Source organism: Chiloscyllium plagiosum, chromosome 24 (assembly GCF_004010195.1).
Source record: "Chiloscyllium plagiosum isolate BGI_BamShark_2017 chromosome 24, ASM401019v2, whole genome shotgun sequence".
NCBI classification, from domain to species: Eukaryota; Metazoa; Chordata; class Chondrichthyes; order Orectolobiformes; family Hemiscylliidae; genus Chiloscyllium; species Chiloscyllium plagiosum.
The window spans coordinates 29,373,567-29,397,395 of record NC_057733.1 but is presented as its reverse complement, the minus strand read 5'-3'; the positions used below and the strand labels follow the sequence as shown (position 1 = coordinate 29,397,395).

The following is a 23,829-nucleotide window of genomic DNA, read 5'->3' as shown; positions in this document are numbered from 1 at the left end:
ACGCCTTACTGAAGTCCATATAGATCATATCTACTGCTCTGCCTTCATCAATCCTCTTTGTTGCTTCCTCAAAAAACTCAATCAAATTTGTGAGACATGATTTCCCACACACAAAGCCATGTTGACTATCCCGAATCAGTCCTTGCCTTTCCAGATACATGTACATCCTGTCCCTCAGGATTCCCTCGAACAACTTGCCCACCACCGACGTCAGGCTCACTGGTCTATAGTTCCCTGGCTTGTCCTTACCACCCTTCTTAAACAGTGGCACCACGTTAGCCAACCTCCAGTCTTCCAGCACCTCACCTGTGACTATTGATGATACAAATATCTCAGCAAGAGGCCCAGCAATCACTTCTCTGGCTTCCCACACAGTTCTAGGGTACACCTGATCAGGTCCTGAGGACTGATCCACTTTTATGCGTCTCAAGACATCCAGCACTTCCTCCTCTGTAATCTGGACAATTTGTGATAAGTCACCATCTATTTCCCTACAGTCTATAATCTTTCATATCCTTTTCCATAGTAAATACTGATGCAAAAAACTCATTTAGTATTGCCCCCATTTTCTGCAGCTCTACACAAAGGCCTCCTTGCTGATCTTTGAGGGGCCCTATTCTCTCCCTAGTTACCCTTTTGTCCTTAATGTATTTGTAAAAATTCTTTGGATTTTCCTTAATTCTATTTGTCAAAGCTATCCCCCTTTTTGCCCTCCTGATTTCCGTCTTAAGTATACTCCCACTTGCTTTGTACTCTAAGGACTCACTCGATCTATTCTTATTTCCCAAGAGTAAGTCAAGTTTTGCACTTTACATACGCTTCTTTCTTTTTCTTATCCTCAATTTCTTTAGACATCCAGCATTCCCTACACCTACCAGCCTTTCCTTTCACCCAACAGGAATATATTTTCTCTGGATTCTCGTTGTCTCATTTCTGAAGGCTTCCCATTTTCCAGCCACCCCTTTACCTGTGAACACCTGCCCCAATCAGCTTTTGAAAGTTCTTGCCTAATACCGTCAAAATTGGCCTTTCTCCAATTTAAAACTTCAACTTTTAGATCTGGTCTATCCTTTTTCATCATTATTTTAAATCTAATAGAATTATGGTCGCTGGCCCCAAAGTGCTCCCCTACTGACACCTCAGTCACCTGGCCTGCCTTATTTCCAAGAGTAGGTCAAGTTTTGCACCTTCTCTAGTAGGTACATCCACATACTGAATCAGAAAATTGTCTTGTACACATTTAACAAATTCCTCTCCATCTAAACTATGGCAGTTCCCGTCTATGTTTGGAAATTTAACTTTAGCAAAAGACACAATTCCAAAAGAAATATTATTAAAAGACTCTAATTACAACAAAACAAAGCTTTAATTAAATTCCATATTCAGGTAGGAAAGAAGTAAAAAATATTTTTAAATGGGCACACAAAATTTTGATTCATAAAAACTTAATTTTCACCCATAATTTACTGAAGAATCTGTAAACCAATAGATGACCCACCTCACAGCCTCACCATCTGTTACTAAATACACTAGTCACAAATAGTAGTGAAACAATTGTTAGTTAAAAAAAGTCTTTTCATCTCATTTGTTAGAACTGAACTGAGGTACATTTGTGTGCATAGCAAAATGTTTTAACATTATTTATTACCCTTCAATTAAACCGTATTGTTGAGGAGAAAAGATATTATTGGATTATGTGATGAGAACTAATGTATCTTTGTAATATACATATTCAATGAAGAACAACAACCAAAGTATAGTTATTCCATCAAAATTAAGTCTCTGTGGATCTGAGGAATTAAATATAGATTTGCCTGGTTCAAATAGATACAGCTTTTAGCATTACAGTGGTAAGTTATTTTACTGTACAAAGTGCATCCCACATTTTGTTAATATTGTACAAAATCATTTTCAATATTTGTAACACTCAAGATTGAGTGGCATTTGTTAATCCGATTATTTCATTTAGTGGCTGGATAATCCCTTCTCACATAGGCTCATGCCAGTCTACAAGGACATAAGCAGGCCCACTAGTTCAGCTTCTCATTGTTAGCATACAAAGGAAGACATGTAGTTGAAAGCAGCTGTGAGATGCATGGTTGGCTGCCTGCACAAGCCTTAATAGATTGCGATAGATCCAGCAATAGGGGCTTCAGTTCTTCACAGTTTTTAGCATCATGATAAAGAGACTTCCCAACTGAAACAAACCATTTAACAGGACTTAGGCAGGAATAGGTGGTTCAGACACATGGGCATGTGGAATATAGGGTGCCAGGTGTAATTAGATGGAGATAGAATTGGTGTTAGCACTTTGGAATCTGAACAAAGATGACAGCAATTTAAAGTTTGTGCATTTAAATTGGACATGAGAAGAAATAGGGGAATAGGAGATCTTAAACAATGCAAGCTGCGCTGTTCTGTATATGTGGCACTTTGGAATCTGAACAAAGATGACAGCAATTTAAAGTTTGTGCATTTAATTGGACATGAGAAGAAATAGGGGAATAGGAGATCTTAAACAATGCAAGCTGCGCTGTTCTGTATATGTGAACTGTGGATGGGACGCTTAAGATATTCATATATTCTACCATGCACTTAGGGAGAGTTTAAATGCTGATGTTAATGATGGAAGTTCAATATCTCAATACTTTGCAGAAGACAAGGCAATATTCATTTTTATCGCTTTTTTAAAATAAAAATGAGAAACTACTAATTATTTAGATCTTCTCAGTTTCCTACAACTCCCCAACACTTAGCAACTGTAGACAAAATTGGATGCGAGACCTACATTCAACCTTCTGAAAATACTGTGAACTACCTGGCATTGTGCCACTCTGACTTTTTATTTCTAACCTGCACGAGAAATGGCCTGTCTAACTCCATTTTCAATTTGTCATGAAGTGGTAATATATGGACTATTAATTTGATTCTATTGATTGAGCTGGGACTTCCATTTTAAACCTATAAATGAATCAGGACACTTTTAAATTAGATGCAGAAGCCACCTGACCTACAAGAGAGGCCCATGTTTCTAACAATGTCCAAAGGGGATCAAGAACAGCCGTATTTGGATCATGCTCCATTATGCAAAATTTTGCACTGCCATTGTTTGGACAATCTGGAAAAATCCAAAGAAAATTCAGCAATATTACCTAATCTGTAGAAATTATCAGAGATCTATCAAAATCCATTATGCAAAAATAGTGCCAAGACTCTCCATCCATTTCATAGAGTCATAAAGACAATACAATACAGAAATAGACCCTTTGGTCCAACTCATACAAGTCGACCATTTTTCCCAAATTAAACTAGTCCCATATGCCTGCACTTTATCCTTCCAAACCTTTCCTATTCATGTACCTATCCAATTGTCTCTTAAACGTTCTAATTGTACCTGCATCGACCACTTCCTCTGACAGTTCATTCCACATAAGAACCACCTTCAGTATATGAAAAAACTTGCCTCTCATGTACCTTGCAAATTTTTCTCCTTTCACCTTAAAAATATGCTATTCAACCCTGGGGGAGAAAAATCTTTTGCTATTCACCTTATCTGTGCCTTGATTGATTTTATAAACCTCCATAACATCTCTAAATAATTTTGACAATGGATGATCAAGCGCTCACATTAATATGGATTGCCTCCATTTTGTGCCACAAGCAAACTTTCACATGATCAAAATTTCACCTAGGAAGAATTAACATTATAACCTGTTTGCTTTGAACAGAAAGAAAGTAGCATCAAGAAGACCCTGCAGAATGGAACAACAACATTTCTCTTTCAAACTTTAAATACAAGTTGCAATTACCACCACTCCAAATGCCCTGCAAGCCCCCTTATTATTTACTGCTGTGTAAATGTCACAGGTTTTGAGGTGGCCCTTACCTTTTCAATACTCCTTTAATAATTCAATTATTCCTCCCACCTTCTGTTTGCCAGAAATGTTAACTGTGAACTCAGTGCTCATCCAATTCTGGCCTCACACATTTTCCTGATTTCAGTTGCTCCACAACTAATGCCTTCTGCCAATTCATCCTGGCCAAAAGCTTTGGAATTGGCTCAGTAATTTCTTCTCACCCCCAACTCTCTCTGTCCTTTAAGATGATCATTAACACCTACCTTTCTGACTGAGCTTTTGGCCATGTCTCACATTATCTCTCTATGTGTTTCAGTGTCAATTTTGCTTCACAGGTGCTCCTGCGAACCACCTACTGCATGAAAAGTCACTGTATAAATGACAATTACTGTGTTATCTCCAGAATCTTAACAAAAAGGGCCCATATGAAGTGTAGGAGGGTGAACCTCCCTTAAACCAACTGTGCTTCAGAATCTTACATAGATGCATGTTCTATTCATTGCATATACAGGGAGCAAATCCACTATCGGTGGCAGCATGTTAAATTTAGGAAGGAGAGAAAAGAAATCATCCCCAAATTCAGTTTTCGTGTTTGTGTATCTTTATTTTGCTGCAAACAGCCAGCTATAGCAGTCGTCACTAAATTTGAATTGAATGCATCAGTGATTCTTGTTGGTCTTTGTTGTGTGAAGGACAAGATCACATCATGACCAATATCATACATGAGAACAACCTGCCCAACTGTGGGAGAGAATTCAGTAAAACCAATCAACTTTGTTGGTGCTGAATTCTAAACAGAGCAGCATCACCTCAGGCATGAGTTGCTTACTAACGCCAAAATGTGACTGTTATTACATTCAAACAGCACCAAACAAACAGGTATTTGATGTAACCACTGCAGATTATTATATAGCTAATGAATTTGAAAGTGGGCATGTTTTGGAGGCTACACAGCAGGGCTCAGAAAATCTTCCTTAAAAGACTGAGGCTGGTTCCTGTCCAAGCTTTGGTGTTGCACAAAGATAAATCAACTCATTGGTGTGCAAGTGATGTGAATGTGCTTTATCTGTCTTCAGTGCATGTATTGAACTGAGAAGCACGCATTACAAAACAGCACTGATTTAAACAGTTTATGAGGACACCCAAATCCCACCACCCTTCAACCTTGAAAGCAATTCTAAAACAGCTACTTTAAACAATACTTCAATAATTTGACTTTAAAGTAGCTGGAGAGTTTTATCGCAGCAGTCATTTGCATCCTTGTAGTTATCTATTAGTTCGGAATTGCGATTACAGCAGTTGTTTAGTATGGACATTTCTTCTGTTGTACATTGTTTGTCACACATTTTGACTGTACTACAGCCATAGCAGGATTAAAGAAAATTTCATGTGACATGCAGTGTTATTTAGTTTAAAGTCAACAAACGTTTTATAGATGAGATGGTTTGAATGTGGTTATCTCCCACAATGATATTGTCCTAGAATGATAATGGGATCAAGGACAAAAATAAATGGGGGGAAAGATTGGATAAGGCTGGAAAATGGGGCAAGAATTGCACTGCAAAATTAGCCTGCACATGTTTATTGAAATATAGACAAAATTCTAATTTCAAGCTGGCAATGGTGCAAGATGAATTGATGACTGCACACCTCAACAGGCCGCTTAGGTTCATAGGTGGTTAAATCCATTTTAAGCCATTTAAAGCCCCTCTTTGAAAGGGGAGGAGCAGGCTATCTGCACTGGCACTCACCACAGAGATTTTCAGACCTGTAAGAAGATTTCAAATGGACCAACACATGAGGAAAGTCTCAAGTTAGAGACAAGAAGAGAGAGAATCTCTTGTCTCAAGGGAACAGAAGACCCTCCAGACTGCTGGACAAGACAGTGATAGCAGATGAGTGTCAGTCAATGAAAGCAACACAGTCCCTAGGACCAGAAACACAATGCAGGCAAAATTTAACCAGTTTCACACAGTGGTCAAGGCAGTGAATGCATCTTCAAATGTTACACTCTGACAAATGAACCTCTAGCCTCAAACACTGCTCCATTCATTACGCTGCCTGGCCTTGTCTCCAACATTCTCCTTCCAGCAAAGGAAGATCTAATCATGGTTTGGAAGATTTTGTCAAACTTAGACAAGAGCTCACCTCCCCCTCAAATCTAACCCTGCTGCAAGTCACCCAACCACACCTCACAGATTGTACACACTGATGGCTAGTCTACTATGACAGGGCACATTATGCCAAAGACTTCATCACACTCACCAATACACTTCTCTTTCTCTTGCAACGTGGTCTGGCATATCACATAAAGAGAAATATTGAGCTGGGATAGATAGCCACAGCTCCATCCCCTCACTCTCAGAGACGAGAATGTGCTGGCCATTGTTGCAACTGCCATAACTGAGACTGTGGCCACTTGGGGCTGGACTTAAACACCAGAAGGTAATTTTATGTTTCAGTTTCTTCCACCCTCTCATATTCCACTTCCCACTCGTGTCATAACCTCTTGTGGTTTACAAATTGCAAAGTGGTATAATTATGCAACACTTACCTACACCCTTCCCTCAACCCAACCCTATCCTGGTGTTTGTTTTTTACAACAAAATATCCTAGAACTGCCAAACTGGTCAAACTCTAGCTCCAAGGCATGAAGTACACACGATGGATGAAGAACAAGCATCATCACTTAATCAGCTGAGACAGTGGCACGCTATACTCTTCAATTAAGATTGGAGATGCTGGATTAGGCATGAGGGACAGGGAAAAAAGGTTATCAGGACTAGCAGAACAGCATGATATGGTAGTTTACAGGAAAAGTGGGGTTAATAGCATTGACCACCACTGTGGTCTCCACAGGGAGAACAGTTTGGCACCCTTAAATTTTTGATGGGGCTCAGGGGCCAGGAAAAACAGTTAGAGGTAAAGTTCATTGTGGTAGCTCTCCAAATGAGGGGCATGGGAAAAATGGGCTGTCTGGGTAGTGCAAGGTAAAAGGGGACATGGAGGTTTTTGCTGTTACCTGAAAACCAAGTGGAGCCCAGTATTGAAGTACTGACCATTCTCTGCTATCACTAACTAACTGTTCTCTAGATGGAAGTCATCCATCGTCCTGGTCTACTGTGCTCTGCATGACTGGAGCAGGCAATGTGGGGAGGTGCTGGCTACTGAGGGGCTGGAGAAACAAGAGGAGTCTTTCAAAAAGGAGGACAATGACATTGGAGAGGAGGAAGCTCTCTTTGTCCATGACAAAGCTCAGCTGCGTCAGGCTCTACAAACCAGTCAGGACCTGACTGACACCCACTTCCAGCAGATAGGAGCTGGGTACAGCAGACCATTAGGGGCTGTAAAATAGTCATTGGCCATGATAGCTGCATTAGGTTTGTATTGTGGGGATGAACTGCAGTCTCTAGTCATTTGTGTTTGCTTTTGCTGGCTCTAAATGAAAGCTCGTGTTTAGAATTGTCCAATTGCTTGCCTGTCTCTGTTGTTACCTCCCTGGACAAATAAAGATGTTGCTCTGCAGTGGCATTAAGGAGAAAGTATCAATGTAGAAAGAGTGATGTAGTTAAGGACAGTTAAACTCTAAGGCCTTATTGTTAAACAACAAACCGGTTGAGAGATTGGGGTGTTGTACTTGGGAGGGAATGTCAGCCATGCCAACTGTATGTTGTGAGCAGCTTTGCTTTGTGACTGCTATTCCATTAACAAAGGCAATGCCATATTGTTGATGCTTGTCCCTGTGTATAGTGACCCTTTAAAGATGGCACAGGAACAAAGCATGCAGTTCCATTAGCAGATATTCACTGAGTGGTGGGTTGTTCCAGGAAAAGTGCATGGTAAAATGGGGATTCAATCAGACAAGAGGGATGGGGTTGATATCCAGTGAGGCAAGTTTGATACAGTGAGAAGTCTCAAGACCTTAAGGTGAAAACCCTCCAAAACCTAACACAAATAGCACCTTGCCAGAAACACAAGATTCACCCCCCTCCCCTCCCAACCACGTCCTCCAATATATATCTTTTCTCAGAGGAAGATACAGAATTCTCCTAAGAATTCTACAGAATGAAGGGATTTGTGAAGATGAGGAACTGAAACAATATTGTATTGATAAAGAAGTAGTACTTGGAAAAAAACTGGATTGGAGGTTGAAAACCAGATGTGCTACATCCTGGACTATTGAAAGCATGTGTGTTGATGTTATCTTTCATAATCTATTGATTCTGGAAAGGTTCCGGCAAACTAGAAAGCAGTAAATATAATCCCACTATTTCAAGAAAAGGGAAGAGATAAAACAAAATTACAGGCCTTAATTGTTTTATATCAGTAATAGGGAAAACATATTAGAATCTACGATACATGATGGATAACTGGACAATTCAAACATAAATATAGGACTGTTCAGAGTCAAAGTGGATTTATGAAAGAGAAATCATATTTGACAAACCTATTACTGTGTGTTGATGATGTTATGAGATAAAGGAAAACCAGTGAACATGGTGCTATCGGATTGCCAAAAGACTTTTTGAAGGTCCCACACAGGAGTTTTGTGAGCAAAATTAGTGCACATGGGATTGAGGGAAATATACCCTTATGGATTGTGGATTGGTTTACAAACAGAGATCAGAAAGTAAGAATACACAGATCATTTTCAGGATGGCAGGCAGTTAATTGTGGGATGCCATTAGGATCAGTGCTGTACCACAGTAGCTTACATTCCAAATTAATGATTTGGAGACCAGATATACAATTTCCAACTTTGCCGATAACACAATATTAGGGAATGCGAGTTTGAAGAGGATACAAGGATGCTTCCAAGAGATTTGGACAGCCTAAGTGAATGGGTAAGAATATGGCAGATGAATCACAATGTGATAAACTGTAAAGTTATCCGTTTTAGCAGAGAAACAGAAAGACAGAATATTTTATAAATAGCATCAGATTGGGAAAGAACTAAAAAAAAAATTTGTACTTGGATCATGCAGCTGAAAATTCAATATTCTAACTTGCTTTTATTTAGTTGATGTCCAAAGGAATTTGGATGTCTATGTTCGTATGTCACAGAAAACGAGTATTTGGGTACAACAACCATGTCCGTTATTCCAAGAAGACTTGACTACAGAAAAAAAATCTTGCTGCAATGTTACAGAAACTTTGAGACCACATGTGGATTATTCTGTACAGTTTTTCCTGTCCTTATCGAAAGGAAATACATTCCTGCCATAGAAAGATTGCAATGCGGTTCCACCTTTCTAAATTCAGTCTGCATATCTCAGAATAAGTGGCAAGGCATTTCAAACTCTGATAAATTTCTTCACACAGAGGGTTGTGAATCTTTGCCCACCAGCCAGTGAATATGAAGTCAGAACCCAGGCCTTCTCCAAGTATAGCACCACGCCTTGTTCTCTACAAACCACCAAGCAATTTTCTAAACTTGAACAGAACCAATATAAACTCATCAGCAGCAAGCCAGACAGAGTGGGTCATAAACCCTTTAAAGGCATCAATAGGTGCTTTGTTTTGTATGTAAACCACCACCTAATCACCTGTTTAGCAAGCACTGCCCTTGCAACTAAAAAAAAAGTAGGGGATTGTGGAAAGAGAGGAAGGAAACTAAATCAAAATGGAAGCAGTTGAAGAGATAATGTACTCCTAACATCATGGTGCTCACTTCTCTCTCAATGCTTCAAAGATATTGGCAAATATCATGTGCTCCATCTCTGAAGGACACTTGGGCATGAACATGGCTGCAGGAGAGAGGCAGATGGTCAGGAACGGAGACTCCCTCCATGGCTAACAGTCTAGATCTCTTCATGGTGACTTTTGACAGACCCATTTGTGCACTGGTAAGTGGTTTCTTAACTGCTGAAAATTAGTTCTGCTGTGCATGTCTAAGAGAGGTAGTTATATGAAATGCCCTGGTCAAAAACAGCTTCAAATCAGAGATAGATACTGACTGACATCATGATCTACCTCCCTAAAGACTTCTGATACACTCTCCTAATGATCAAACAAACATTTTTTCCAAAATAACATCAGGCAAACACATCCATGGTTTGCATTTTGGTCCCAAAATGACATCCCATTGAGCCAAAATTGCCCACACTACTGAGTTCAATTCTGCAACCAAAAAACCTTATTGAGAAAAAATCCACTTGTTTATTTATGCTCACAAATAAAAGCAAGTTAGAATATTGAATTTTCAGCTGCATGATCCAAGTACAAATTTTTTTTTAGTTCTTTCTGGGGATGTAAGTGACACTGTCATGGAGAGCATTTATTGTCGACCCTGAATGGATCTTGAGAATATCTGGCTTGTTTGGCCATTTCAGTTCAGGGTCAACCATATTTCCATGGGTCTGAAGTCACATATTCCAGATTACAGCAGTTTCTCCGTGTAAGGACAGGAGTGAAACATATGGGTTTTTACAATAATCAGTTAAATTGTTCCATGATCTCCATCACTAGCTCTCAATTCCAGACAAATTAATAGAGTGAATAATTAATGCAAACATTAATTATTTGAAATCAATTTCCACCAAAGGCTGTGGTGAGAATTTAAACCCATGTCCCGAGATCAGTAACGTGGTCTCTGGATTATTAGCCCAGTGACAATATCACCATGCTACCATCTCTCCCTATACTGAATTTATTTACTTAAAGTTACAAATTTCTGTGTGAAATGAGGTTCAGTGCGATAGACTAGCGAGAGGTGGTGTAATTCTGAATAGGCAATCTTGATTTGAGAAATGACTGGTGGTGAGAAGCCGAAGTATTTACAACAGTGCAGTTGTTGATGCTTTTTGATGTTTGAGGTAATGCATAATATCATAGAACAGCAAAAATCCAGAATGAAGCTGCCTTTGCTGCTTCATCAGACATTGGAGTACTTGATGGTAGCAATTTTGTTTTACCAAGTGTTAAACCATTCTGTTGCTGAGCACAATCACCTTCATCTTGAGGGAGTGCAAAAAAAAAATTGCCTGAAGTGATTGGGCAAAAATCTTGCTGGAGCAGGCCATTTAACTTTTTCCTTCATCCTTCAGCTCAGAAATAGTTTATGCTGTAAATCAACCAGCAGGTTCTGGAGATTTACAGCTCATGTTATATCTCTCCGTCCTTTGAAATTGCTGGTCTATTTGTGCATTCATAGCAGCACATGTTGTTAACACACCATCACTTTCCCCGCAAGCTTTGACCCAATAAATTGTACAAAAATGACAAATAAACAGTGGCTGAGAATATGGTCATGCAAGAGTTGAGTGAACATCCACATCCAAAATGTTTTACAATGTTGTACAGTAATTATTTCATGTAGTTTGTTGGATCTGTACTTTTCCTATTAACTTTTTTTTAAAAAGTTTTCTGATGTGAGGCTTATTGAAGTGCTTGGCACATCTTCACATTTGGCACATCACTCATAACAGGATGTGCTCCTGATCCTGGCTGATTTTCAGTCTTCAGAGTTATTAATGAAATATTGGCAGTTTTCTTGGCCTGGGAACTCTGCCTGGAGTGAAGGCTGAGCATTATTGTCTTAGGCTTCGGAGAGGCCAGTTGCACCATTGCATACAGCTGCTGAGCAACCTGTAATTGTCGACTTGTTTAGAAAAAAAAAAATCAAAAGAATCCATTGCTTTCTCTTTTTGCTGGGTTTTCGCACTTCAAATATTCTCTTCTGCTGCCATGGCAACTCTGGATTCTAGGGATGAACAGGCATTTTTTGTGTCCATTGTTGCTATGGTACAAAATTATAGAAGTAAGTCATATTCTAACATTTGCATACACCTGCAATATGCACAGACTTTAAATATACATATTATATACCAGTGAACCCTCCAGGGATGAAATCAGATGAACATTAAAAATGGGCGGAAAAGCATCCAAGCTCATCTGAACCCATTCCCTTGCTCCATCCACCCAATTATTCCCATGTTAAAATCACCAGTGAGTAAGGATGGAAAATCCTGACCCCTGATCTTTGTTATCATTGTCATTTGTCTATTAAGTTGAGACGTTAAAGGACATTTTGTATTCCAACAAAAATAGGCAAGCAATATATCTGGATCAGATGGCAGGAGCAAATTATTAGAAAGGGAAAAATATGGCTCACTTGGCACAGCTATTCACGAAGCAGTGTCTTGAGCTTTTGAGGTTAGATAATTGTGTTCCAGTCAACCCCACTGTTGCAGAGAAATGTGACTCTTGTATGTATTATTTTCAGTATTTTAGGATTTCTTTCCTTTAGCCAGAATTCAAATAATTGACATCTACGACTGAAAAGTTATTTTGGGTGAATTCAGGAAAATAATATGCGACCATGAAAGCAATTTGCTGATGTTGTCACTCTGCCAGTTTTATCAGCTATATTGTTTCAGGCAAAAGAAAATAATGAGGAATTACAAAGCTACTTAGCATCTGACAGAAGAGAGGAGGCTGAAGTCCATCTTCTCGGTCTAGTTAAGAAACGTGGAAAAGCAGCTGGTGGATTAAAACCCAGCAAGTTTGTGTGTCAGTATTGCTGAGATTCAGACCTCGATGTACTCGCTGAGGTCAGCTCATTTCCATTACTCTGCAACCTGCTCATTAATTAATTACTCATTAAACTAATCATAGTTGGTGTACTTCACATCAGGAGTCAGGGAGCATCCTGTAATTATAGTGAGGACAGTAGAACATATTGCAGTGATGGTGAGTGAGAGAGAGCATGGTATCATTACAAGCATCTGATATAATAGTGAACGAGGGAGCTGGACTGTGAAACCATGTGCTTTAATGATTGGGAGGGTCAAGCAAGGTCACTTTAAGTCTCCTTCCATAACTGTGAACACGTGTGGTTGAATTCTGTTTGTTTTTCAGTTGTGTAATTAAGATAGTCTCTAAATTCTTGCTGAAAAATTATATATTGACTCAAGACTGACTGATGTTAAAGGCCGAGGGAAGTTACACAATAAGTCGTCGGATATTTTTGGACCCTTGTACCAATTTTTGAAGGGTAAAAGCACATACTTTATCACTAGAACCATAGAATAGAATCTCTCCAGTGCAGATAGAGGCCATTTGGCCCAGCGAGTCTACACTATCCTTCGAAGAGTATCCCACCCATATACTCCACCCTATCCCTGTAACCCCACATTTCCCTTTGCCAATCCATTGAACCTGCACACCTTTGGATTGTGGGATGAAACTGGAGCACCTGGAGGAAACCCACACAGACATGGGAAGAGCGTGCAAACTCCACACAGACAGCCACCCAAGGGCTGGGGGTGGGCATGGGGCTGTGAGGCAGCTGTGCTGATATCCAAAGCAGTATAATGATGTTAAATTTCTACCATAATCTATGACAGATATTGAGAACATGTTGCTAACAATACAAACTCAAAAGCAGACTTCAATGTTTTTTTCAATATGGTTTCAGCCTTTTCTTTTTTTTTCAAATGAACTCTAAATGTTGTTGATTGTTCAAAAGAAGTGACATAGGAATATAGGGACAGTTTGTTGAGCCTACTCCATTATTTAATACAATCATGATTGATCAATACATTTACCCACACTATCCCTATACCAGTTACGTCATTGGTATCAAAAATCTATCAACTTCTACTTTAAATACACTCAGAAACTGGGCTCCACAGCCCTTGGGCTGATTTCCAAAGACTCACCAGCCTCCAAGTGAAAAAAAAATTCTCTTCCTCAGTCATAAATGGCATCCTCTTTATTTCTGAAGTGTGCCCCCAGTTCCAAAAAACAGGGGATTCATCTTATCTGCATTTACATTGTCTACCCTTTTAAATATTTTATAGATTTCAATACGATCACCCCTTATTCTTTGAAACTCAAGAGAGTGTGTGTCATCTAACCAACCTTAAGTACAAGGCAAAATAGGAGAAAATAATTCCACCTCACCTTAAGCTGAAATGAATCCATAGAATGCCTACAGTGTGGAAACAGGCCCTTTAGCTCAACAAGTCCACACTGCCCTTTTGAAGAGTAACCCACCCAGACCCAATTCCCTACCCTATATTTACCCCTGACTAAAGCACCTAACCTACACATCCCTGAACACTATGGGCAATTTAGCATGGCCAATCCACATAACCCATGCGTCTTTGGATTGTGGGAGGAAACCAGAGCACCCAGAAGAAACCCATGCAGAGGCAGGGAGAATGTGCAAACTCCACATAGACAGTCACCTGATGTTGGTCCCTGGTGGTGTGAGGCAGCAGTGCTAACCACTGAGACACTGTGCCATGAAGCATCCGCCATGAGTAAAGTTACCATTGAAATCACTAAGGTTTGCAATTTTATCTTTTGTAACTAATTTCTGCTTTATTTTTGGTTTTCAGGAAATTTGAACGGAATTCTTACTTTATAAATTTTCCTTTAGACCAAAGAGTGATTTGAATAAGTCAAAATTAATCAATTATGTGGTTGCTTGTTGTGTTTGAGGTAGACAAGCAGGAGGCTTTAAGAACACAGCAATCCAGGCAGCATCAGGAGGTGGGTTCAACCCTTCTTCAGGGCCAGGGGATGGGTGTAAGGGGAGCTGCAGATAAAGGGGAGGGTTGTGGGATGCATGGGGGATGTTAGGGGTGCGTGTTGAATTGAGGATAGGTGAACACAGGTAGAGGTTACGACCTGCCTGGTCGATGGGAAGAATGAATCCAGCTGGTGGCAGCAAGGAGTGAAAGGGAGGGGGAGGTGTTGGGAAGGGAGTTGGGGAATGGGAAAGGCAGTTATTTGAAATTGGAAAACTCTAATGTTGAGTCCGCCAGGCTGTAGGTTGTCCAGGCGAAAGATGAGGTATTGTTCCTCCATTTTGTGGTCTGATTCGTTGTGGCAATGGAGTAAGCAGAGGATGGTCATGTCGGAAAGGGAGTGGAAAGGGGAAGTAAAATGGGCGGTGACTGGGAGGTCAGGTCAGCCCCTGCAGGTCCAGCTGAGATGCTCTGCTGGTTTATGTTGGGTCTCCCCGATGTAGAGAAGACCACATCGAGCACACCGGATACAATAACGTAGATTGGAGGAGAGGCAGGTGAACCTCTATCTCACTTGAAAGGACTGTTTGGGACCCTGGATGGAGGTGAGCGGGGTGGTGTGCTGGCAGGTTTTGCATCTTTTACGGTTACAGAATTTTGAGGGGGGGGGGGAGGGTCTAATTGGAGTTGGTGGAAGTGTTTAAGGATGATACGTTGGATGCGGAGATTGGTAGGGTGGTAGGTGAGTACAAGGGGAGCTGTCTCTATTGTGTTTGGAGGAGGCGGGGGAGGTTTAGAGCAGTGGAGGTGGTGTGGTGTAGGGCTATCTGGATGACATAGGGGGGGAAAAGCATCTTGTTTAAAACAGGTGGACATCTGGGATGCTTGGAAGCCTTGGAGTTTGGCTCTGTGACCAAGAATATCATCATCCAATTGTGTTTTGACTGGATGCTGTTTCTCGCCCTGGATATTTTCAGAGTTGGTGGTGTTTAAGAAAGGAATTTCCCTTACTGGATTGATTCCAATAAGCATTGAACTCCACACCAGGACAACGGCCTGAAAAGGAATGGTAAATGAATTGGATACTAAATAAAAATGGAAAGAACTGCGGATGATGTAAATCAGAGACAAAAACAGAAATTGCTGAAAAAGCTCAGCAGGTCTAGTAGTATCTGTGGGGAGAAATCAGAGTTAATGTTTTGGGGTGAGTGAACATTCCCCAGAACCCTTCACTCAACCTGAAATGTTATCTCTGATTTCTCTCCACAGATGCTGCCAGTCGTCCTGAGCTTTTACAGTAGTTTCGATTTTTGTAAATGAATTGTGGTTTGATTGATGGACAATGTCCATTTGAGATGCATCATCAATGATGAGTTGACCACCTGACTTTTTACAGGCCATTCAGGTTTTTCAAACTAAGAGACAGGCTCAGGATTTGTTTCAGATTTTGTTTTTGAGAAAATCTGGACAGAAGACACGAAAGACTTGAATGGAGCCCAAAATTTGACTTAAAGACACATTGTTTTCAGAATTCATTGTTGTAGCTGATTAACCACCATCGGCCATTGAAGATTATGGAGTGAATGACCAGAGGTCCACCCGGTGTAAAATTGTTTAGAGATCTGCTATCGTAGGACCCGCTAAAAGGTTGTTCTACTATTTTAGAAACTTGGATAATTTGTGTTCGCATTAACATTTTGGATTTTAGATCATGAGTTAGGGTTAACGGCTGTGCTATAATATTAAAAAAGTCTTAGTTTCTTCTGATATATTTACACACACACAAACAGTGCTTTCCTTTTCTTCGAATAAAGAGATCTTTCCTTCTTTATGTATTGTATTATCAGTAATATTGTCATTCATAATGGCTTTTTCACAATTAAATCATATTCATTGGGGGGTGGGTGAGGCGAGATCATTTAGCTTGGTTGACTGGACAGCTGGTTTGCAATGCAATAAGATGCCAACTGCATGGATTCAATTCACACACCAGTTGAAAATTATCGTTTACAACAAAGGATTCCCCTTCTCAACGTCTCCCCTCACCTGAAGCGTGGTGACCTGCATGTTACACTACCAATCATTTCTCTCTAATGAGAGTGTGGCCCTCTGGGACTACAAACAACTTTACATTATATTTAATACAACTGTTGTTTTGCCATTCTCCTAGATAGCATCCGTCATTCTGATGATGTCCAGAGTATGGTTCTGAACTCAGATATGACTCTGCAGATACTCTCTGGCTACAAATCACATTGCAAGATAGGGCGACCATAGAGACTTTCTTTGTGTAACCTGCCCTTTAAAAAGATCATTAGAACAGGAACATGTTGATAAAAAAAACATGATTTTGTTGGTCAGTGACATATTTTCTTGCTTTACTTATAAAAAACTCTATCGAGCATGATTAGTTCAGTGAAAATGTCTAACTTGTTCCAACTATTCCAAAAAAGTTTAGATTCTTCACTCAATGTAAAACATAGAAAATCATTTTAAAAACATAGACACTATTTAAGCTGCTACAATGATAAATGTCTTCATTTTTTTCACTTTGCAACATGAGAGAAAGAGATTGTTTCTTGTCCATGCTATGTTCTTTTAACTGCTCAGACCAAAATGACAAATCCTTATCATTTTTCTTCCTAACAATGTCAAAGCAAATAGCCAGTTGCATCACTGACATATCAAGCGTCCTCACATATAGGATACACCAGAATAGGAGGCATTATAAAGGAGCAGAACAGCTCTCACCAGCATCATCCTGGAACAGGTGAGGGGGAACACCCTTCTCACACATCATTCTCTCTTCATCCTCCAGGAATAGCTCTCAGAAAATGTATCAGGGGAGTGCTTGTGTGGTTGGCTATAGTGTTACACTATTTTGAAATAGCAATTTGTAGAAATGTTCACTTAAAGCGGTCATACAAAATAACACCAGCAGATGGTGCTATAAAGAACTGAAAATAGTGTGGACTGATGGTTTAATAAATAAGTCATGTTTGTTTGTGTACTGTAATTCCAATTCTGTCTCCGGCTGTTCACATCCTCATCATCAATATGAGGTTCTTAGATGATGTTGGGTTCTTGGGATTCGAAAACAATCAGAGATGGATGGAATTCATAGAGCGTGTACTGTGACTGACACACAAGGATGAATGATCACTGCTATGCGCCATTACCAAGCGATCACACAAAATGTGTTATTCTTCAAAGCTCTGAAAACTCTGGTCAGAAGCATTGAATTGGATTTCGATGGTGACAGCTCAGATTAAGAACACAACATCTCAAACGAAGAACAACTTAAATGAGAGCACACCTGACACTGAACAATATATTCTTTGAATGGAAAACATTCACCACCCTATTTACAAGTTTCAAGTTTACAATTGAGCTTGTTTGTAAATCAGTGCAAAAGTCAGAATATTCAATTAATTTATTGGTCATGTTTAAGTGTACCATTTAGAATTTGAGATGAAGTATTGAAGTATACTCTGTTTCTCATTTAGTACAAAGGGTTGGGTCACAATGTTGTGCTATATATTGAAATAGCAATTTGTATGTGATGCTCACTTAGAGTTTCCATAAAATACACAATCAGGAGACAGAGCTGTAAGGAGCAGCAGGAAAACACCTGCAATTTATTGAATTATTTAATGAATGAGTCGTGTTCATTCGTGCACTTTGAATTCCACTTTCTTGGTCATTCTCAAGCCTCATGAATCCCAAGTTTGCTAAGAACCTCAAATAGCCCACCCTCTGATCTCAATGGAGGCAGCAGCTCTGGACATCATGAGGATGCCATTACAGTACATCCTGGGCAATGGTACAATGGGAGGCCATGAGGAATTGGGTTATTTGATATTTCAGTCTTCAGATGAAGGCCTTGAAAGAAACTCCTGGCAAAGCATGAAGTGGCCCTTCAACTCCTATCATTGGAGTTGATGTTATAAGTTGTGCTGAGGCTGTATTGAGTACATAGAGTTCTCATCACTTTTTTTTCCCCCACAGAGTCTGCAGTGGAGATACAGAAATGTCAATGGTTGCATTGGCATGGGAAATTCCCACAGAGCAAAGACACTGCCATCATTCACCCACACCTCCGAAACACCATCACCTCAGGTGAGACTTAAAGATTAGAATGGCTGTCAGCAAGTCATCACAAGTGAGGAGGAGGAGGAGAGCAAGGCAGAACCAGTTGTTTCCACTCCCCATTGCAGAATGGGAGACAGGCAGAGGCATTCTTCACTGGCAGAGGCAGAGGGATTATTCTCTGCTTTTTGTGTTACGAAGAAGAAGGATTTCTCAAGAGCGTTGGAGGCTGATGGATTCCAGAAGAGTAGAGAATGGGCTGAGAAGGTGCCCATTTTTCTGTCCTAAGTTTTCTCACTTTCTTTAGTAAATCCAAGTTCTTTATTTCGTTCTTCTAAAATAGCCATGATCTGAGTTGCTTTATTGTTTCATATAAGCTACAAGAAATGTGGGAGAGATACACCCAAGAGTTGAAACCCTGCTTATTTATTTAGCTTGTACAGGCATATAGTCAAACAACACTTTCATTAGTGGTTAAATGGAGTTAAGTCTGCTATCTAGATTAGTCAGTCATGCTCTTCAGCAATGCGAGCTATTATTTGGACTGCACCATTCCTGTAACCTGGATTGTCTTGGCAATCCCACTTCTGTTGGGTGGCTATACAGAAGTCTTGTCCAATCGAGAAATAGTTTAAAAGTAACTTCCAGGTCCAAGGAAGTCTGAGCCTACATGCGACAGTAGATTATGTCTCCAATGATAAACATCTAGGACTGGTTTGGAGATGGGTCATCAATGACCTAAGCTGCTTTTGAGGCTAATATAGTTCCTTGGAATCACTCTTATGTCTGTTTCCTCCCAGCTCTGGTTTTGTCACCCATATGCACACTAAATCATCTGACCCAGAGGAGAGGTTCTGTTGGTGTCAGTGATCCAGGGAGGGAGAACTTTTGACACTTCAGATATTCTCCAATCAACCTGTTCAGGGATATTATTAAACACCTCGGGAGCAGTTAAAACTTAAAGCTGGACCTCCTGGTCTTGAGGTAGGGATATTACCAATCTAACTTCTGATATTTTACCAAATGGGACAATGTGAATATCATCTGCTGTAGTGAGGTCAAGGCAAATTACTTCTACTCTGAAATTCTTTCAAAAGCCATTTTCAATTAAAGTGGTTAATGGACGGTCTTTAAGTCCTGATTGGCAGCCTTCCTTCATTCTGAATTGCCAATTTGCATCTCCCCTTCCTTTTCTCCTTCCCTTCCTACTGTTTTGAAGTAGACATTTCTCCTTGTACATAAGTGCATCACTCCCTTCCCTACTGGGTAAGATATTAATTACTTAAGTAAATGACTGAGGAAACTAGATTGCTACTCTGCGTACACTTGAAGAATTGAACCAACAATATGTAGTTTTGCACTGATTTCTTCATGTATGGCAAACCTTTCTGAATGCAATAATTGCCTTAAACATTTGAAAAACCAGAGGAAGGTCCTAAAAATTAGATATTGGTAGGCAATTTTATTAACCCAAAATAATAAGTGGATATTTTGAATGTGACTTTTGTTACAGTTTTGCAAATACCTTGTTTCGAACTGCAGTTACAATGTTACCACTGTGGGCGGCACAGTGGTTAGCACTGCTGCCTCACAGCGCCAGAGACCCGGGTTCAATTCCTGCCTCAGGTGACTGTGTGGAGTTTGCACATTCTCTACGTGTCTGCGTGGGTTTACCTCCCAAAATCCAAAAATGTGCAGGTTAGGTGAATTGGCCTGGCTAAATTGCCCGTAGTGTTAGGTGTAGGGGTAAATGTTGAGGAATGGGTCTGGATGGGTTGCGCTTCGGCGGGTCGGTGTGGACTTGTTGGGCCGAAGGGCCTGGTTCCACACTATAAGTAATCTAATCTAAGCCATTGTCTGGGACTACTTACAAGTTAATTCATTAATTCACATGCAAATTAAAGAACTGTGAGGGACATGTCAAGCATTGACAAAAAAATGGCAGAAGTTCTTGTCAACAGGTAATGGCCATGGTGGAGATCATGCAACAGTAGTCAACACAAGTATAACACATTCTTGCACTAGAATGAACCTATATTCAAATATATTTAGAACTATAATCTGCATAGCGAAGATCACATCATCAACAGTGGAAAAAATCTGAATTACTTTACATATAAATGAACAACAATCATTTGAAAACTTTAGCAAGATGTTATGTTAATATGGCATGTCTCCCTGTCAGGGCAGTTCAACTGAAAAATCTGAAGTATAGCTATTAAGAGTTTTTCTGGACCTCACAGCTGTTCTCAATGATAAAATGTTAGAACATCATGATCTTCCCTTTCCAGACATTTAAAAATAAACTTGTATTGTTCCTTCATAAAACATTTATGCAACAAATGCCTGTCGGGTATCATTTTAAGTATCTTAGAATTTAAAAATGAATCACTTCAGGGGAATTGCCATTTTAAAAGTCATACTTTCCAAGAGTTTGGAAAACTTAAATCATATTTACATTAAAGCGCATGCACTGTTTCCATATTTGCAGCATTGCCAAAGTTGCTTCAGTCAAAGTGCAGCTTAATTTGTTTTGCTGATCAAATGAAATCACAAATTGTTTTCTCAGAGATTGAAACTGGGGAGAAATAAAAGCTAAATAAATGTATAAACTTATTGGGAGAAAAAACAGCCAGCTGATATAACAAAACAAAATTGTTTGGTATTCTGAGTTCGCTTCATATAATGATCAGATTTTGATCTCATAGTATTATTGATTTAAGCTGGACATTTAAATAAATAGGATTAGATATTTTAAAATAAGACAAATCAAGAGTTGCTTCAACAACCTGAACAGCTATTCCATGCACTACAATTTTTATCAAACTCTAGATTCCAAACTACTCCAGAACGCAAATGTCATTCCTTCACATGGCTTTTCACCACTAAAAAACAGCAGCATACTATAGTGCATCAAACACAAACATCTGCAATTCTACATTTAAATAAATTCTAATGATAATTAAACCTATGGGGAATATGTCAAACACTTTTCGCCTCCCCAAATCAAGTGTTTTTTTTACTTCTATGTTAATATACATTTGAAACTAAATCAAAAATGATGGGTACCATAGAACTTTGTCAATCATAAGTTTCAAAATTGTGGTTGCTGGACATTTCTTTCAAAGTAAATTATTAAGAGATGTGAAGGAAAGGAAGATAAATGGGACTGAATACAAGCCATTATCTAATTAAATGGTAGAACAGTTCAAGAGACTGATGGGTCCAATCCATTTGCACTGTCTCCAGATGAGTTAATCAAACATTCCTCAGGAACAATGGAATTACATTCTTCAAATCACAATGCATCTTGAAGAATGCCATTCTTGATTCTTCAAACCTACTATATTAGCAATTAAATGGTGTAAATGACCAAATATATTTTTCATCTCATAAATAGTTTCAGCATCTGGAGAATCTTGAAAAGCATCTCTCTCAGACTATGATTCAGAGATGCTGATTGTGCATCATCAAAGGATGCAATGAAAATCTCACACCAAAGTTGCTGCACTTCTCAATTGTCTGCCTAAGGGTCAAGCAGCAATAGAGTATTGGCTAGCCAAAATGACCACCAATGTTTATTCATGGCTTGAATAAAGGACGATCAGGAAAACCTAGTCCATTTTATATATGTTGGCTGAAATGAAAAATGACGGTTTTAGAATAGAGAGAGTCAAAGAAAAACAAAATTCAGATTGGCAAATTATTTTGTAGGTGCCAATTCAGAAAGTTTTGTTTTAGATACCATGTTTGTCATGTCATAGTTAAGAGCAGAAGATCACAGGATCTCTAAACATTATGGTGCTCAATAGTTTGCTGAAAAGACAACAGATAACGTGATAGTCTCAGTTAGGGTTGCAATAACAGCATGAGAAATGCATGGCTAATATGCATACAAGTAATGGAAATGTACAAGAAAAATTTAAAAACCATTAGACCACACAGGTTGAAACAACATAATGCACAATTTGCATTCTCAGTAAATATACATTAAAAAGTCTCTGAAATACATTTTCCAGTGGTGTTGTCGAAAAGGAATTGTCTCAGCCATTACTGAAAGACTGCATTGGCTGCCACTTCAGCTACAAGGAGCACATTCACCACACATACAGTCACTGCCAGCAACACTGAGGGACATGTGATTAGTTATTCAATTACAATTAATAAATGTTAGACAATTTTATGTCACTATAAAACATTCAACATCTTAAGAAGCTCTCTTTAAACAGTTGTTAGGGTATAAAGTGTAAATTTACCTAACATTGAAGTGAGCTTGAGGTAGCAAAGCTCCTATTCTGATAAACATAGCCACTCCTCTAATTGTGACATTGGTGAATTTACTTTAATCTGTCAAATATACATGATCCATGTTCTTGAAACACAAAATATACCATAAGTTGTATATATTAGCTTGAAGCAAAACATATCTTTATAAAAGCAAGGCACTGCAGATGCTGGAGAGTTTAAATAACAAATTATGGAGATCTGGCAGCATCCGTGGAGAGAGAAACAGAGTTGACATTCAAGTCCAATCAGATTCCTTGAAGCAGGGAGAAGCCAATGAAGTCGCCCGCCCATGTGTTGTGGGTAGTCAAGTCAGCTCAAAATTCACTGACTGGGAGTTGCAAGCTTGCCCATTTTCACTCTACTCTGTGCAATACGACACAGGAAACAACTCCTTTACAGCACACATCCCAGGAGAGAACTGGAGATAAAAGAGTGCGAGGAGCAGGGACAGGTCCAGCACAGAATTCAATAGCAGATGATAAAAACCAAAACCAAAATAAAGGATCACTGTCGATGACAGCAAGCAGGTGATTGGTTATTGAATAGTGGAGGAGAAAGTCAGGGCTGCAGACGCTGGAGAGTCAGAGTCTAAAGTGTGGTGCTGGAAAAGCACAGCAGGTCAGGCAGCATCCGAGGAGCAGGAGAATCAATGTTTCGGGCATAAGCCCTTCATCAGGAATGTGGGGTGGAGGGGGAGGGGGCTGAGCGATAAATAAAAGAGTAGGGGTGGTGGTGGGGCTAAGGGGGGATGTTAGCCGGGAAGTCTACATTGGGGAGACAAGATGCCACTTACGGAACATTTCAGGGAACATCTCTGGGACACAAGCACAAACCACCCAACAGCTCTGTGGTCAACCACTTCAATTCTCCCTCCCACATGCAGATCCTGGGCCTCCTCCACCAAATACAAGCTACCCGACGACTGGAAGAAGAACACCTCATCCTCCGTATTGGGACCTTCCATACACACTGATAGTATATTTTATGTTTCAAGAACATGGAACACACAGCCCAACCCCCCCCACACACACACAGCCCAATGGTTTCCTCATCTCCTCTCCCCCCACCTCATCCCAGATCCAACTCTCCAACTCGGCACCACCCTCTTGACCTGCCCT

At 39.7% G+C, this 23,829-nt stretch overlaps 1 protein-coding gene and 1 long non-coding RNA gene across 17 annotated transcripts in view; one reads left to right on the top strand and one right to left on the bottom strand.

Annotated features, from left to right (window-relative positions):
• Positions 1-23,829, bottom strand: part of rbfox3a (RNA binding fox-1 homolog 3a) — a 1,786,123-nt gene that overhangs the window by 1,413,789 nt on the left and 348,505 nt on the right. The gene's annotated exons all lie outside the window — the stretch shown is intronic.
• The window catches only part of LOC122562128, a 40,568-nt gene continuing 26,003 nt past the window's right edge, over positions 9,265-23,829 (top strand). For 2 of the 3 annotated variants that reach the window (XR_006315232.1, XR_006315233.1), the window contains exons 1-3: positions 9,265-9,703; positions 18,344-18,454; positions 19,225-19,408. This is a non-coding gene — a long non-coding RNA (uncharacterized LOC122562128). Of the gene's footprint in view, positions 9,704-15,031; positions 15,405-18,343; positions 18,455-19,224; positions 19,409-23,829 lie in introns of those variants that run through there. The other variant, XR_006315234.1, reaches the window with a different exon arrangement.